Genomic DNA, 17,643 nt, shown 5'->3' with positions numbered 1-17,643 from the left:
TGATCACCATTTAGGAAGCAATGGGAAAGACTCTAGAGAGTTTGTAAAGATGGAACTCAGAACAAAAGTTTTAAACAGTGCCAGTCAGTACTTGGTTTGTAGTCACTTTTATTTTTGCAAGAAAGCGAAGTGTAAGGGGAAGCGGGCTTGGGCCACAGTGCAGTGTATCTAGGTTTCTTCCTCCTCTGATATTTACCAGATATGTGATCCCTATGGGATAGCTTCCTAGATTTTTAATTCCTTCTGCAAAATGAGGACAGCTTTAAGTATTTCTCAAAGGCCCTTAAATGAAGTGATAGGCAAAGCTTCAAGGAACATGGGTGTTGTGTAAATGCTAATTTTGTTTCTGTTCTTCTATCACTGGAAAACCAGCAGAATAAATGGAAGAAGGAGGAAATGGAGACATTAAGATAGAAATGGTTATGGAGAAAGCCGTGAACATGAGGATTCGCTGCGGGACCCTGGGACCCACTTGTAAAGTCTGGTAGATCGCATTGGGGATCTCTGTGCTGGGCAATATCTTGGGAGGGAGATAGGAAATTAGAACAGTTGAGTGTCCTCTGGCATCATTTGAGAATCTCAGAATTCTGCTGGGAGGAGATCCAAAGTATGAACACAAAGGGTGGCTCCTTGAATGTGGGTCTCTTTGTGAATTTTGTGTCTCCGAGTGATGGTTTCCAGCATCAAGATTAAAACCCTCTCCTCTGTATCCAGATGGATGAATTGATGTTTTCTCTCGGACACCTTGATAAGTGTGATCATGAGTAAGTTATTTATGATTGAAAAATAGAGATGAGAGTGTAATTTGACAGACGATGGCTGTGAGGACTAAACGAGACAGAAGACCGGAATCATCGTGGCTGGAACACAGTAAGGGGGAGAGTGCAGCTCACCACTGTGATTAGCACACCAATGATTTATCTCTGTCTAGAAAAGCGGATGTAAGCGCTAGGGCAGCTACGTTCTCATGGCTGTGTGGAAGTGCGTGTGTCTACTTCTCCTGTCAGGAGCAGAAGAAATTCTGGGGCCCTTCCGTTTCCCCTGTGGCTGCAGCAGGGGACGCAGGAACTCACTCAGAGCAGCTGGCCGTGGCAGGCTCTCGTTGCTGGCTGCTTTCAAGGAAAGACTTTTGCACCAGACACCACTTTTCCAGCTTACTGGGCAGTAGGGTGTCATGCGCAAAGTGACAAAATTGGCTCCGGCAAGACCTGGTCCCACTATCAGCTCTGTTTTTTGCTTCGTTTGAAGAACTGGGTGTCATTCTATGACTGGGAATCCTTGCTTTCTTATCCGCATAATAAAAAAGGATAATATTCATAGTACAGTTAATTCCCAGGTGAGTGAAATAAGGAATTTACAGAACCAAAGCATTTATTTCACTCATTCATCCAGAATGCTAGGCACTGTGCTGCACTCAGTTTGGTGACTTCAAGAGAGACTTGTGTCCCCTCTCGGAACTTGAAATCGCTGGAATGTAATGTGTGTCCTGAAAATCTGATTTTTTTTCATTAGTTTCACACTTTATAATTTTTGGAATCTTTGGCCTCTTAATGTCTCTCCTTTGTCTTGCAGGTGAATTTCCGGTTTGGTATGCTCCAGGGAAGTCTATTATTTCTAAGCCAGGAACTACAGGGCTGTAGTTTCAAGCTTGAAGAAGTCCTGACTTGGGAGAGAGCATTCCAAAAAATTCCTTTGTGGGAGCTGTTGGGGAGCTGCCAACTTTCTAATGAGAAATGAATTTGCCTTTATTTTAAGGAGGAGATTGGTATTTTCCACTCACAATAAAGGAAGGAAAGCTGTCTCCTTGTGCTTGGGTTACTGGTACCACCTCTCCTCTGACTGGAAAACACATAAAGTAAGGAACAAAAATGAGATATGCTAGCTCTTAAGGCTGCCTCCGACAAATGGAAAAGGAGGTAAGAAAACCACGTGCGACCAAGAGGAATAATGCAGAGCTGATCTAGGATTCTCTAGCACAGCCTGCAACCTGGAGCATGGGTTGGGAGCTCTGGCCAGTGGGTGTGGCCAGAGCCAATTACATTTCTGAGAGCCTTCCTAGTGCCAGGTCCCGTCCTCAGCTATCCAGATTCAGCAAAATTTGGGCATAGTGGTACAGACCCGCAATCCTAGCATTCCAGGAGGTGGGCAGAAGGTTCAAAAGTTCAAGCCCAGTCTGAACAGTTGAGGGACTTAGCAGACCATGCCTCAAAATTAAAAAAAAAAAAAAAAGAAATTAAACAAAACTATCAACCAACACAAATTATTTCTGCTTTGAATCCTATCCTTTCTGGTGAGTGAGAAGAGAATCATGATATATGATAGGTTCAGTGCATTTTTCTGTTCATTTTTTTTTTTCCTATTTTGTGTCTTTTATCTCATTATTTATATATTGAGTTTTTCACATAAGGGAAACCAAGCAGTACTTAAGCTTGTGTATCTTTTTTAAATTTTTATTTATTTATTTTTATTTAAAGAGAAAAAAACAAAGCAGTAAAAGAATACAAGAAGTACAGAATTTCAAGAAAAAAATATACAGCAAGAAATCACTAGTTAATAGATTATATACTGTCATCATAGAAATAGTTGTCCAAATTACAAAATTAAAGCATACAAAGTGGACTTTTGTACAGTGAGATTGCAGACAGTTCTGTTCAATGATCCAACAAAAAACTCGGTAATATGATTTTCTGTCCTACACACTTAAATATACATGCAGTTATATCCCTTAGGCCACTTTGTTTCTTTTTTTTTATTTAAAGAGAGAAGAAAAAAAAAAGAAAGGAGATAAAAAAACATTGCAGTAAAAGGGTACAAATAATACAGTATTTCTAGAAAAAATATATACAGTATGAAATCACCAGTTAAAAGGCTACACATTATCTTCCCAGAAACCATTGTCCATATCAATAAATTAAAGCATATAAAGTGAACATTCATTCATACAGTGGAATTGGAGACAATTCCATTCAATGATCCAACAAAAGCTCAGTTTTATGGTTTTCCGTCCTGCAGTCTCAAACATACCTGCGGTTATATCCCTTATTCCACCTTACTTTCCTCTCTTTTTTACAGTTACAATTAGACTTTTAGGGTTTTATTCCTCTCATGGTTCTTATTACTTTTTTGAAGAGAATAAAAACAAATGTGACTAAGCAAAACAGAGTCAAAACAGAAAGTTGGGCATAGCACGTGATGCAAAAATAGAATAGTAGGTGATCAAAAGTGGTTATCATTGTGCCTCTTGCTATTTTCAAATTGAGTTGTCTATATCATCAGGTAAAATAGAATTGATCAAAACAATATGGAACAAAACCAACAAAATCTACACTGAGGACTTTACAGGACTTCAAAAAAAAAGGATGATAGTCAATCCATATTGGGCATCATAGTATATCTTATTGCCTTCAAAGTGATTGCCTATACCCTCAAACTTGATACTATCAGACAAAATAGAATATATAATAATCAGACAGAACAAGATGGGGAGAGCAATAGTGGGGTTCAAGTCAGGTTAATAGAACAACAAAAAAGTTACTATAATATGACCTGTTATTCTTTAATTTAGTTTTCCCTTAATTAAAAAAATGAGAGAAAATAGATTAATTTAAAAACGGGGAAGATTGAGATAAGAGAGGATATTGTAATAGAATAATGCAGGGCAGAACTGAGCAATTCAAGCATCATTGTGTTTCACCACCAGATAATCTAGCATAACAGTAGTCACCATAGTACCTCTTTCCTTAAATTATTTCAGTGTAACTTCGCGTGCTATAATATCAAGCGTATCTAGACAGTGTGAAGCCTTTCAAGAGAATGCAAGAATTACAGGGTATTTGGAATCTGCTAATAGAAAACTCACAATGGTTTCTATATTATCTCTTTGCCTATAAAGAGTTTTGTTTATACTATAGCATATAGTGAAATATAGTAAGATACTACATGTTAAAACCAGTGGAAACAGATGTACTACAGCTTGATGGGACTTTAAAACAAGACGATATTAAATCAGCACTAGCTTTTATGTTGTGTTGCTTTCTTCAAAATAGCTATTCGTGCTATCATAGATACTAAAATCGAACAACCCAGATTAAAACCATTGTGGTTAATGAGTGAAAACATTATATGGCTTCAAACCAATATGATTGGGAATCATGATTACCACATACTTCTATGTATTCTTATCATTTCTTACACTAGGGAAACTATTCGGTATTTATACATGTGAGTTTGATTTATTTCACTTATGAGTATGGTCTCAAGCTGCGTCCATTTATTTATAAATGTCTCAATGAGGTCATTCTTAATAGCTGAGTAGTACTCCATTGTATAAAAATACCACACTTTTTTATCCATTCTTCAGTTGATGTACACTTAGGTTGTTTCCAAGATCTGGTTATTACAAATTGTGCTGCTATAAACATGGGTGCACATATATCACTGTGGTATGATGCTTTCAGTTCTTCTGGGAATATGCCTAGAAGTGGTGTAGCTGGGTCATATGGGGCTTCCAGTCCTAGTTTTCTGAGAAATCTCCAGACTGACCTCCACAATGGTTGCACTAGTCTACACTCCCAACAGTGCAGGAGAGTTCTTTTTTCCCCACAGCCTCTCCAGCATTTATTGTTGTTGCTTTTCTTGATCCTGGCCATTCTTTCAGGAGTGAGATGAAATCTCAGTGTGGTTTTGATTTGCATTTCTCTAATGACCAATGATGATGAACATTTTTTCATATATTTATTTGTCATTTGTATTTCTTCATCTGAGAATTGTTTATTCATCTCCGATGCCCATTTTTGGATTGGGTCTTTGAATTTTGGGGGTCTGATTTTTTTAAATTCTATGTATGTTTTAGATAGAAGTCCTTTGTCTGAGGGACAGTTCATTAAGATTTTTTCCCAGTTTGTGGGTTTTCTTCTCACCACGCTGGAGACTTCTTTTGATGTACAGAAAGTTTTTAATAAGAGGTGATCCCAGTTATTGATTCTGGGAAGTATTTCCTGTGCAGTTTGAGTCCGGCGCTCATGAATTCTCTACCTACTCCTATATCTTCAAGGTTTTTACCCAATCTGTCTTCCAATAGATTTAGTGTTTCTGTTTTAATATTTAGATCTTTGATCCATTTAGATTTTATTTTAGTACATGATGATAGGCATGGGTCTAGTTTTAGTTTTCGACATATGGAGAGCGAGTTTTTCCAGCACCATTTATTAAAGAGACTGTCATTCTCCCAGTGAACATGTTTGGCCCCTTTGTCGAAGACAAGGTGGTTGAGTGTGTTTGCAATTGTGGTTGTATCTTCTAATCTATTCCACTGATCTTCAGCTCTGTTTTGGTTCCAGTACCATGTTGATTTTACTACAGTTGCTTTGTAGTATAATTTCAAGTCAGGGATTGTGATACCTCCTGCCTTGCCTTTGCTGCTTAGAACTGTCCTTGCTATTCTAGGTCTCTTCTCACTCCAGATGAATTTTAGGAGTGATTTCTCGAGTTCTATGAGATATGTTGATGGTATTTTTATCGGGATTGCATTGAATCTGTATAACAGTTTTGAGAGAATGGCCATTTTCACAATATTTATTCTTCCTATCCATGAGCAAGGGATGTTTTTCCATTTTCTGAGATCATCTTCAATTTCATTTTTCAGTGTAATATAATTTTCCCCGTACAGGAGTTTCACTTCTTTTGTGAGAGTAATTCCTAGATATTTCATTTTTTGGGTTGCTTGTGTGAAGGGTGTGGTTTCTCTTATTTCTCTTTCTGTGACTTTGTTGTTAGTGTATACGAATGCTATTGATTTTTGAGTATTGAGTTTATAGCCAGCTACATTACTAAATTTATTTATTATATCTAGAAGTCTTCCAATAGAGTTTTGGGGATCTTCTTTATAGAGTATCATGTCATCTGCAAATAATGATAGCTTAACTTCTTCTTTTCCTATCTGTATCCCTTTTATTTCTCTCTCTAGTCTAATTACTCTGGCTAGTATTTCCCATACTATATTAAATAGGAGCAGCGATAAGGGACATCCATGTCTTGTGCCTGATTTTAAAGTAAAGGCCTTCAATTTTTGGCCATTTAGAATGATATTGGCTGTTGGTTTGTCATAGATGGCCTTTATTATATTGAGGTAAAGACCATCTATTCCAATTTTCGGCAGGGTTCTTATCATGAATGAATGTTGGACCTTATCAAAAGCTTTTTCTGTATCTATAGAAATGATCATGGGGTTCTTACTTTTGGCTCTATTGATATGGTGTATAACATTTATTGATTTATGTATATTGAACCATCCCTGCATGCCTGGGATGAATCCCACTTCGTCATGGTGTATGATCTTCTTGATGATTTGCTGCATCCTATTTGCCAATATTTTATTGAGGATTTTTGCATCTGTGTTCATTAGGGAGATTGGTCTGTAGTTCTCTTTTTTAGTTGGGTCTTTCTCAGGTTTTGGTACTAGAGTAATATTTGCTTCCAGAAATGACTTAGGAAGGATTGCTTCCCTTTCGATTTCACTGAAGAGTTTGAGGAGTGTTGGCATTAGGTCTTCTTTGTATTTCTTGTAGAATTCTGCAGTGAATCCATGTGGGCCTGGGCTCTTCTTTGTAGGTAATGATTTAATTATATTTTTGATTTCATTAATAGAAATTGGGTTATTCAGTAGTTTTACATCTTCATGGCCTAGCTTTGATACTTCGTATGCTTCTAGGAATCTGTCCATTTCCTCTGTGTTATCAAACCTTTGAGAGTAGAGGTTTTCAAAATAGGTGTTGATGATTTTCTGTATTTCTATAGGGTCTGTAGTGATTTCTCCTCTTTCATTCCTTATTGCATGAATTTGAGCTTTTCCTTCCCTTTTTTAAAATAAGTTTGACTAAGGGCTTATCAATTTTATTTATTCTTTCAAAGAACCAACTCTTTGATTCATTGATTTTTTGGATTGTTTTTTTAGTCTCTATTGCATTGATTTCTGCTCTGATTTTTATAATTTCTTCTCTTCTTTTGGCTTTGGGCTTGACTTGCTCTTCTTTTTCTAGTTATTTGAGGTGTACCATCAGGTTATTTATTTGTATTAATTCTGTTTTCCTGATGTGTGAACTCAGTGCTATAAATTTTTCTCTGAGGACAGCTTTCATTGCATCCCACAAATTCCAGTAAGTTGTATCTGTGTTTTCATTTTCCTGTAAGTAGTGTTTAATTTCTTCTTTGATTTCCTCTGTGAACCACTGATTACTCAAGAGTGTGTTATTCAGTTTCCATGTCTTTGTGGGAAGTTTGTTGTATCTTTTATCATCAATTTCTAATTTCATAGCCCTATGGTCCAATAGCATGCAAGGGATGATTTCAACCCTTTTGCATTTATTTAGATATGTTTTGTGAATTAATATATGGTCTATTTTAGAAAATGACCCATGTACTGCTGAGAAGAATGTGTATTCTTTTGTTGTTGGGTGGAATATTCTGTATAAGTCTATTAAGTCCATTTGTTCACAAGTGCAATTCAGTTCTTTTATTTCTTTGCTGATTTTCTGTCTGGTTGATCTGTCCATTGGTGTCAGTGGTGTGTTAAGATCTCCTGTTAGAATTGTGTTACTGCTAATTTGGTTTTTCATTTCTGTTAGTACTTGTTTTATATAACTGTGTGCTCTGGAATTTGGTGCATATATATTTAAGATAGTTATATCTTCCTCTTGGAGTTTTCCCCCAACCAGTATGTAGTGACCTTTATCCCTTCTGATCATTATTGGCTTGAAGTTCACATTGTCTGCAAACAGAATAGCCACCCCCGCTTTTTTTTTGGGGTGGGGGTGGTTCCTGTTGCATGAAGTATTGTTTTCCATCCTTTGACTTTCAGTCTGTGGGTATCCTTTTGGGTTAGATGGGTTTTTTGTAGAAAGCATATGGTTGGATTTTGTTTCTTGATCCATTTTGCCAGTCTGTTTCTTTTAATTGGTGCATTGAGACCATTTACATTAATGGTTATAACTGTTATATATTGGTTTATTGTTGACATGTTATCTTTCTGCTGTTGCATCTTTGTCTTTCAGTTCTGTTTAATTGTCTGCTTTGTTTAGTGGTTTTTTTCCTAGATGCATCTAGGCTGTCTTTCAGTATTCTTTGCAGGGTTGGCTTAGTTATCATGTAGTTTTTCAGCTGTTTTTTGTCATGGAAGTATTTTATTTCTCCATCCATTTTAAAGGACAATTTTGCAGGATACATCAGCCTAGGTTGGAAATCATTTTGCTTTAGGATCTGAAATACTTCACTCTATGCTCTTCTTGACTTTATTGTTTGTGCTGAGAATTCTGCTGTGATTCTGATAGGTTTTCCTTTATAGGTAATCTGTCTTTTCTCTCTTACAGCTTTTAATATTCTATTCTTTTGTCCGCTTTCTGGGATGGCCATTACTATGTGTCTGGGTGTAGTTTTATGTTGGTTATGGCTATTTGGAGTTCTATATGCTTCACTGATCTTAATATCGGTTTCCAGTCTCATGTTTGGGAAATTTTCAGCGATTACTTCTCTAAATATCCTCTTGAACTTCTTTATGTTGTTCCCTTCTTATTAACCTTATGTTGTTCCTTTTTGTGTCATCTTGCAGGTGTTGAATTGTTATTTCCTGATTTCTTGTTATTTTTAAAAGATCTTTCCTTTCCTGTTCACTGGCTACAATCTTGTCTTCAAGGTGAAATTCTATCTTCACATTCATTGAGGTGGTTTTTACAGCTTTCGATGGAGTTTTTGATTTCCTGTATATCTCTTTGCATCTGCTTTATATATTTTGTTTGTTTCTTATATTGTTCATCCAGGGATTCTATCTTTTTGTTTATCTCAAGTTTTTTAACTGTGTCTTCTTTACATATGTTCAGCATCTCCTTCATTTCTTTTATTATTTCTTCTTTTACCTGAGAGATTATTTCTAGTTTGATTTCCTTTAAGGCTTCCCAGAGTTGCTTCTTTATTTCAGTTACTATCATTTCAGGTATTTCAGGAATGTGGCATATATTTTCTTCTACGCACATGGCTCCTAGGCTTTCTTGGGATGGGCTGAGTGTTTGAGACTACATTTTGGTCTTTCGTTTTGTCATTTTCCTATATTTTTGAGCTTCAAGTTTTGTTCCAGGTGAGGTAGAGAGGTCAGCCAGGCTGGGACAGAGGTCCCTGCTCCCTCCTTACTCACTGATTTCCACAGGAAGCTGAATCCTGGGCCCCAGGCAAAGAAAACTGTTAGCAGGCCTTGGGCGGGGTTCCCTGCCTCTGCTGGTCTTACTGGACCAAAGGGGAGTAGGAGGAGCCTGGCCTGCAGGCGGAGAGGAGAGTTCTAAGCCTCCGCTGGACTTATGCGACCCACAGGCAGCTGGATCCTGGGCCCCAGGCAGAGAAAACAGTTGTGGGCCCAGGGCAGGGTTCCCAGCCTCCACTGGTCTTCAAGCTTGTGTATCTGATTAGACAATGCATCTAAAAATTTACTTATTACAATTTCTTATGCATTATATATTATTATATATTAGTCTGTATACATGATAACACAAATTCTTATAAGATAAATGAATCTCATGCTGGAAACATAAAAAGGGAGTAGAAGGAAAGGAAAAAGAAAAGAATTGAAATGTGCTACATACATATACCAACTCCCTACAATGAAGGTAATCATTATTACTGCAAATATACACTAATAAAAGTCAAAAAAGATACATTATGCAATTATAAAAAGAAGTACAATGCATAAAATATAGTCATATATAGTTCATGAAACATGAGAATAAATGTAGATATTTATTCTTATTGAATAACTCTCATTCAAAAGTCTGAGATTTTCAGAGCTCTAGAATTTAAAGCACTTTGGGTGTTGACATGATGTACATAGTACAGTTTGGATCTGCAATGTTTTCCAAATATCATTAGCTGTGTGTGGTGGTGTACTCCTAAAATTCCAGCACTTGGGAGGCTGAGGTAGAAGGATTGTTGCAAGTTCGAGACCAACCTGGGCTGCAAAGTAAGGTCAAGGCCAGCCTGAGCCACATAGAGAGACCCTGTGTCAAAAAAAAAAAAAAAAAAAAAAACAGCACACAAAACAAAACAGAAACACAAAAACCCATCTTTGAGTTGCTGGGATATGGAAGAACTATTGAGAAGTGGGGCATGGTGGGAGGTTGGAGTTGGCTGTGAAGGGTGTTGGGGAGCTTAGTCTTTTCTTCTTGTTCTTTTTCACCTCCTGGCCCTGAGGTGAGTAGTTCTTTCCTGCCTACCCAGGGCCTCCATAATTTGCTATGGACCCAAAGCAAGAGGACCCAATGGTTATAGACTGGAGCTGCTGAAACCATGAGCCCAAATAATATTTTTCTCTGTATAAACTGATTGTCTTAAGTATATTTACAATATTGGTACAGAAGACATTCAGCAAGAGTGAGACTTTGTGAACCTCAATCAGGGCAGCTGAGAGTACCCGGGCAGCCCCTGCCCTGGGTACCCATATCTTGGCTCCCTCCACTGCCCCTGCAGTGCACTCCAGAAAGGAAGCCTTAAGTTTTTCCCTGTTGGGTTTCAGTCATGTATCGGTACAAATCCTTACTGATCTCCTATTTTCTCTTGGAATAGAAATGTTTATCCTACACTTATCCCATCATTGTATCTTGGAAATATGTCACTTTCTTCTCGACTTGTATAAGGACTGAATTTGACTTGGGCCTCAGCGGGGACATCGTGCTTGGAATTTTGAGCATTCCTGAAACAGTGAAGTCTTGAGCATTTGGATGGACCAGATGCGTTTTGCATAATGAGATGAACATAAACCTAGGGGTTCGGAGACATATTGCTGTAGTTTGGATAAAAATTACCCCCGTAGTCCTGTGTGTGTAGGGTTTGTTTCCCAGTTTGGAAGCACTGGGGCTTTGTGGACAGTCTTTTGGTCACTTGGGGAGTGACCTTGAAGAGGATTGCTGGGACCTGATCTCTTCCTCTTATTTTTTTGGCTCCTGACCATAAAGTATGAATCTTCTCCCTTTCAGGTGCTTGCACCATGGTCTGTCACCTCTCACAAGTTCCAGAAGCACTGAGGCCAACTGACTGTTGACTGAAACCTTTAAAACTGTGAGCCAGAACAACTTTTTTTCTTGCATTTATCATCTGAAGTATCTGTTGTAGTGATATAATTAGGCTTAACATACAATCACGAAGATATTTGGATTTTGTAGCATTTCAGATTTCAGACTGCTGGAAAGTGCCAAGACAATGATGACTTTTAAACCAAGAAATATACTATGTAAAGAAGAGAAGAACTTTGAAGAATAATTTTTGAGAGGGTTCTTGGGGAAGCAGACATGAAATCTGAGTAAAGGGGAAGGGAAGGTAGTTGACATGTACTGAGAAAAGAATATTCCGTGGTCTTCAGGGAATTCATGGGTTCAGTCAGGTGGGCAAGTGGAAGATTGCAAAGGAAATAGCTAGAAAAGGAACAGAAGTTTGAGTCATCTGTGTCCTTGAGGCCACTGTCTGTTTGCTGTGGCATAGCTTGAGGAAAATGGTAATACGACGTATGAGTCGTAAGATGTAACTTCTATTTCAAAAGAATCTTTGAATGTGTTGTGAATATGCAAACAGGGACTTCGGGGCAGGGGAGAAGTAGAAAGACAGGAGCAGAGGCTCCCCCAACCTTCTGGTTAAGAGAAAAGGTGGCTTGACCTGGAGTGGGAGAGGGGGTAACAGGTGTGGTGAGATTCTGAAACCGTTTGAAGGTGTAGCAGAGGATTTAATGATGAGCAAGAAATTGGAAACAGGGGGCTGGGGATTTAGCTCAGCGGCATAAGCACCTGCGTTGCAAGCAGGCAGTCATGAGTTCGATCCCTGGTACCAACAAAAAATGAAAAAGACAAAAAAAAAAAAAAAAAAAAGAAATTGGAAACAAAACCAAGATAAGAGTCCTGAGAGACTCAAGTTCTGCCTGAGAATGGAGTTACTAATACTGAGTTGGGAAAAATTACAAAGGGAGGCTGTCTGAGAGATTATCACAACTTCAAGTGTGAGCTACTGCTGGATCTCCCTGTGAATACTGGAAATAAAAGCTCGTATGTGTTCAACAGACCTAGAGTAAGATCTCCAGATTGTTGAGGCACAGTTGGAAGTCATCTGTGTGCAGGTCATAACAGAAGCCATAGAGTGGGCTGGGATTGCCTTCCTAGCCTTTCTGCAGACAAGGTGATTGGACAGCAGGTGCATGGGCAAAGAGCAAGTGCGTCAGCTCAAAGAAGAAAAGCTTGTTAATGAAAATTGACCTCGTGGAAAGCCCGCTTTGTGGGGAAGTTTGCTGGGCTTCCAAGCAGAACCCGGAGGCATTTTAAAAAAGAAGAAGGAAAACCAACCAAACAACCAAACGTTTGGGGAATTTTATTAATTTGAAAAAATTAGGTAAATTATTTACTAGATGATTTGGAAACCACACTGACTCAGAGGGTAGTTGGTACAAGGCACACCTTACAGTCGTGGTATTGCATGAATAATAACAGGTGGGGGTGCTCTCATGACTCACATCCATTTACGCCACTCATGGGTCATCTGGGAACTCTGGCCTGAATCCAAGGACAATCTTATACTAATGGAATTTCACTAAGAAGAGACAGCCTTTCTTCTTTGTTGAAAGTTGCATAATACTTGAGAATTTCATATGAAATTCAAATCATTGAACACATACACAGGCCAGACAGCAAGTGCAACCATGTGATTGCATCTGCGTATATAAAAGGGATAGTGAGATTGACCAAACCACCACGGTGTGGTTGGCTGCTTCTGTGTGGAAACAGAGGTCTAATTTTCTTCACATTTTACGAGTCTGGAAATTCTTGATATTTAAATATCGGCAAATAGATTATTTTTATTCTGCATCTGTGTACATCAAGTAAAACACATCTTTTTTTTTCTATTAGTAGTTGGTTGGTCACAAATTTCCAGCTATGGACCTTACCTATCTGAGCTGGTTTGAGCAGCCATTTGCTAGGAAACTCGGATTTCTGGTGTAAGTGAAATAAAACGTATAGTGTGACTGATTTTCACCTATTGACTAAGGTATGCAGCTCTACTTCAGTGCTGTGAATCTATCAAAAGTGAGCCTGGGGCAACAGATAAAAAAGTTCAGTGTAGAAGAAAGAAGTTGAAGATTTCACAGAGGAAGTGGCAGCTCCACTCAGATGAAGGAATATGTGAGGTGTTAGAAGTTTGTCTATCTGTGGTGTTTGGTTAAATATAAAGTGTCTTAATGACTAACTTGTTTATCTGTTGTGAATATGAGAATGAACTGCTTATATGCTGTTCTTCATTACAATGTGGTTACGATCAACTTCTGGTAACAACTACAACTTTTTTGTTTCATTGAAATATGCATAATAGACTTTACATATTTAAAAGATATAGTTAATGTAATTTTGTGTATGTTCTCAGATCTATGCAGTATTATGATTTTAGCATTTCATATATACTGCATTTTCTTTAGTTTTCATCTGTTGATGGACGTACAGACCATTTCCAAGATTTAATTATTATGGATTCTGCTGCTGTAAACATGGGTTCTAGATGCTGAATAACATTTGCCTTGCTTGGATAAATCCAATGTTGTTATGGTATAGCATTTTTAGAATGCTGCTGGATTTGATTGCCAAATATTTTGTTAAAGATTTTTGTGTCTACATTTGTAAGAAATATTGCTTTTCAGTAGCCTTGTAAATGAAACGATTTTGCCCTAGATATGATATTAGGGCAGTGGGAGGTGGGACCAAGAGATGTTTCCCTTGAGGTCACTTTCCCCTTCCCTATGACAACTTACATGCGGAGTGAAAAAAGTCCCAATCAGCTGCTCATGCATCAGCAATGACGCCCTAAGCACCACCCCAATGAGAAACTGTATGTATGTCCCATACCCCATGTTTCCAGCAGAGAAAGCCAGGCCTGGCGCTCATGGAGTTCTCTCCACGTCCTTAGAATAAAGGCCATTTTTACTTTATATCCTCCCTTTATCATGCCTAAAAACCCTATCAGTAAAAATGATTTCTGCATTAGTATCAGGGTACTATTAACTTTACCAGAAAAAGCTGAAGAGTATCCATTTTCATTTGTGGAAGAATTAATTCAAAATTTTCATATGCTTGATTGAAGAGAAATGATTCCAGATAGCGCTGGGATTTTCTTCAGAAGAAAGTTTATAAAGTTACCAATATAATCTACCTTTTGTATTTGTTCTTAGAACATTCTGTTTATACTTGAATGAACTTAGTTAATTGTATCTTTCAAGAAATTATCCTAAATATGAACTTGTTATTTAATATTACCATTGGTTTGTTTTATAATATTAATTTTAATATTATCACCATTATAATTTTATTTACGAATATTAGTAATAATATATTACTTTCCTGATTTTACTTTTCCCATGCTATAAACGATTTTATTTGTACGATAATTTGGTAGTTTTCGTTGAACGTTTAGTGTACACACTTTGAAAAAGTTCATATATTCTAAATCATATTTTCAAATAATTTTCACCACTTACATGTTATCTTGTCAGGCAGAGTCTTATAAGCACTTGACTCGCCATTCTGGAAGTCCCTGTACGCTTCTGGAAACTTTCTGAGTGTATTGTGAAAGCTCTGAATCTTTTCCTCAGAGGAAGTTCTGATCACAGCCTTTTTATAGAAACTCAGGAAAATTCTTTAAACTTCCTGGATTTTAGGAACTCTGGGTTAAAAATCATGTAAGAAGTAAGATATCATGGTGCACATCTGTTATCCCAGCGCTCTGGGAGACAGGCAGGATGATAGCAAATATGACCTCAATCTGGGCAAATTAGAGGCTAGATAAGACCCTGTCTCAAAACAGTGATGGCCTGGGGACATGGCCCAGCGTAAATAGCCTGCTTCAGTCCTCCAGCGCCACACACCATGGAGTCCTGGGACTTCTGTGAGGCAAATGTGTCCCACATCCAGCAGGGTTGCACCGCAAGAGGTAAGCAGCCTGAAGCACGTGAAGCCAGTCTGTAATTACAGTGACTTCTCACTGTGGTCTTACCACCCAAGCTCTGCTCCTTTTTGGATCAGCGGGGGCACCAGATTCTCACAGGAGCAGGAACCCTACTGCATATTATGCACACAAGGCCCCTGGGTTATATGGTACTGAGAATCATCTTAAAACCACTTTCCAGCCTGTCTATCCTGTTAGTGGAAAGATGATCTTGCAGGAAACCAATTCCTGAAGGCAAAAGGACTGCAGACTGACAGTCTTCATGAAGGTCACCTGAAGGTCTTCTACTTCCTATTGTAATCAAGTGTTCACAGGAAACGTAGTGTATGAGTGTACACCGCAAATTTGGCTTTTGCCAGATTACAGCTAATCACTGAGGAGGGAAAAGGGGATGCTGGAGAGTCTGTTTCTGACTTCTTTTCAGTCAGCAGGACTGAAGGGGGTCTGTGAGGCTTGTCTAGAGGGTAGCTGTTTGCAATGAGTCCTTTCTTAGAACACAAATGAGTAGAGATGCATCTTAACCTTAGCCGTTTACCAGGATCGCAAGACTCAGTAAAATCCGAATTATTACTGCAGGTCAGTTAACATATTTAATGATATCATCTTTGTCCCTGAACGTTTCAGGGAGCTGCCCTTGGGAATCCTTTGGAAATGTGTCTTAAGATCCTTCGTGGATACAAAATTTCTAAGTGCTCAAACCTAATGTGTGAAGTGGTACATAGTATTTGCATGTAACCTATGTACAACATTTTGATACTTCAAACTTTAGATAAATTTTAATACCTAATATCATGTAAATATTATCTAAATATTTGTTACACTGCATTGTTCAAGGGATAATAACAAAAAATTATTTTGTATGTATGGTACAATGTTTTCAGATAATTTCAACCCACAGTTGGCTGAACCCACATACCCAAAACCTACAGGTATAGATGGTTAACCGTATTTCAGGTCCACACAAAGTTCCTCTGAAGAAAGAGGCTAGTGAGAGGAAGGGAAGTCTTTCACAACCTCCTGAGCCCAAAACACACCCAACCCGAAAGGAAGGATTGCCAATCTAACAGGTTTTCAAAGGCCATTAAACCAGTTTTGCCACTCGGCCAACTCAGTGTAAACTAAAAGCATGAACTCACACACAATTCACTACTTCCCTGACTCTCTCTTGTAAGAGATATGATCTGTTCACCTTGGCTTTTGTTCCACCAAGCCAAAGCTATTTACTGTCTGTCCCTTTAAGTCTAACTTTGACTAGCTCTGTTCTATGAGAGGATTTCTTAAGCAGAATCAAGAAACAAAGTCAGCTAGAGGCCTTAAGACCCTGGAAGCTGGGCTTCATACTCAGAGTTCCTGCCTGGGTAGGTCTCAATTGGAGGTCTCCAGGACATAATGATATCACAGCATTTGGACTACACTTAAGAATTCTGCACCTACAATTTCACTCTCCTTTGCCTCCCATTTTCTATTGCCTCAGAACGCCCTCTCCCTTTGAACAAAAATGATCTTTTATCTTTATTAAAAAAAAAAAAAAACCCTACCATTCAGTCATTTGAACCTCTAGCATTCTTTTAGTACTGAAGGCTATCTAGAAATACGGGAATGAGACCTAGACAGAAAATTTATGGAGTAGTTTGAGAGGCAATTTTCACCACTCCTTATGTACAAATGGCACCATTCTGTCCTCTGTGGTACATGTTTTAAAACTGTGGCCACCTCCAGGTGATGGTGATGGAAGGAGTCTTTCTCTGTGCACTAGGGATAAGCAGGTACTCCAGGTGGGCATTACAAAGAAAGCTGGCTATGGAAGGGTACCTGGAAGAGAAATGTGCCTGGCTGAAACCAAGGTCAGAGGCATTTATAAAGGGAAGCAAAACACCAAGTGTTTGTTTACAGTGCCCTCCCCAGGCCACACCCTGAGCACCCACCAGCTTTGGAGAGGATTGTAGGCAGGGAGCCAGGACGTCATTGCTGGCCTGGCTGATGGAATAGGCTCACAAGTGCCCTAAACTCCCCACGAGGAGAGGGTCACTGCAAGGGAGATGCACGCAAGCCAGGGCTTCAGAGAAACCTAAAGATAGAGAGCCTATGAAATAGCACTGGCACACACTGCATGGGACACACACTTGGGAATTTGTAAACAATAGCACTCCTTGAGGAAGCAGTGTCTGGGAGCTGCAGGACTCTGGGGAGAGACAAGACTTGACCTACCCAGAAATAGTCCTCATTTCTCCTATACACAAAGGGCGTGCTGAGCTACTTAGGCTTTCAGTACAGGGTGCCATGTTCGCAGGGGAATGCCCAGCAGGTGGGGGAGCTGCCCCAGCAGGCCTGTGTTGGGAACTCTCTCTCTCTCTCTCTCTCTCTCTCTCTCTCTCTCTCTCTCTCTCTGTCTTACTCTCTCTCTTCTCCATCTTCCCTCAAGCTCCAGAACTGCACCAAATTCACAAGGAAGAGAGTGACACGTTTGTTCCGGGAACTAAGAAAAGACCCTGAGCAGAAGGACAAATGGTAGGCGTGGGTCTGAGGGCATCTGGCAAAACGCTATGGGGGAAAAGCACGATGATTGTGAGATTTACCCTGCAGTGATGGGACTGGAAGTGAGGGGTTTATCATAACAATGGATGTGTTGACCCACCAGGA

General features: G+C 38.9%; 1 long non-coding RNA gene across 3 annotated transcripts in view; it reads left to right on the top strand.

Moving 5' to 3' along the window:
* The window catches only part of LOC106026363 (uncharacterized), a 138,767-nt gene that overhangs the window by 109,865 nt on the left and 11,259 nt on the right, over nt 1-17,643 (top strand). For all 3 annotated transcript variants that reach the window (XR_010040862.1, XR_010040861.1, XR_010040863.1), the window contains exon 3: nt 17,426-17,511. This is a non-coding gene — a long non-coding RNA (uncharacterized LOC106026363). The remainder of the gene's footprint in view (nt 1-17,425; nt 17,512-17,643) is intronic.

This window comes from Cavia porcellus, unplaced genomic scaffold, assembly GCF_034190915.1.
Source record: "Cavia porcellus strain 051 isolate PalLab524CR breed Dunkin Hartley unplaced genomic scaffold, mCavPor4.1 scaffold_18, whole genome shotgun sequence".
In the NCBI taxonomy this organism is placed as follows: domain Eukaryota; kingdom Metazoa; phylum Chordata; class Mammalia; order Rodentia; family Caviidae; genus Cavia; species Cavia porcellus.
The sequence above is the reverse complement of the archived record's forward strand: the minus strand, read 5'-3'. Positions and strand labels throughout refer to the sequence as shown.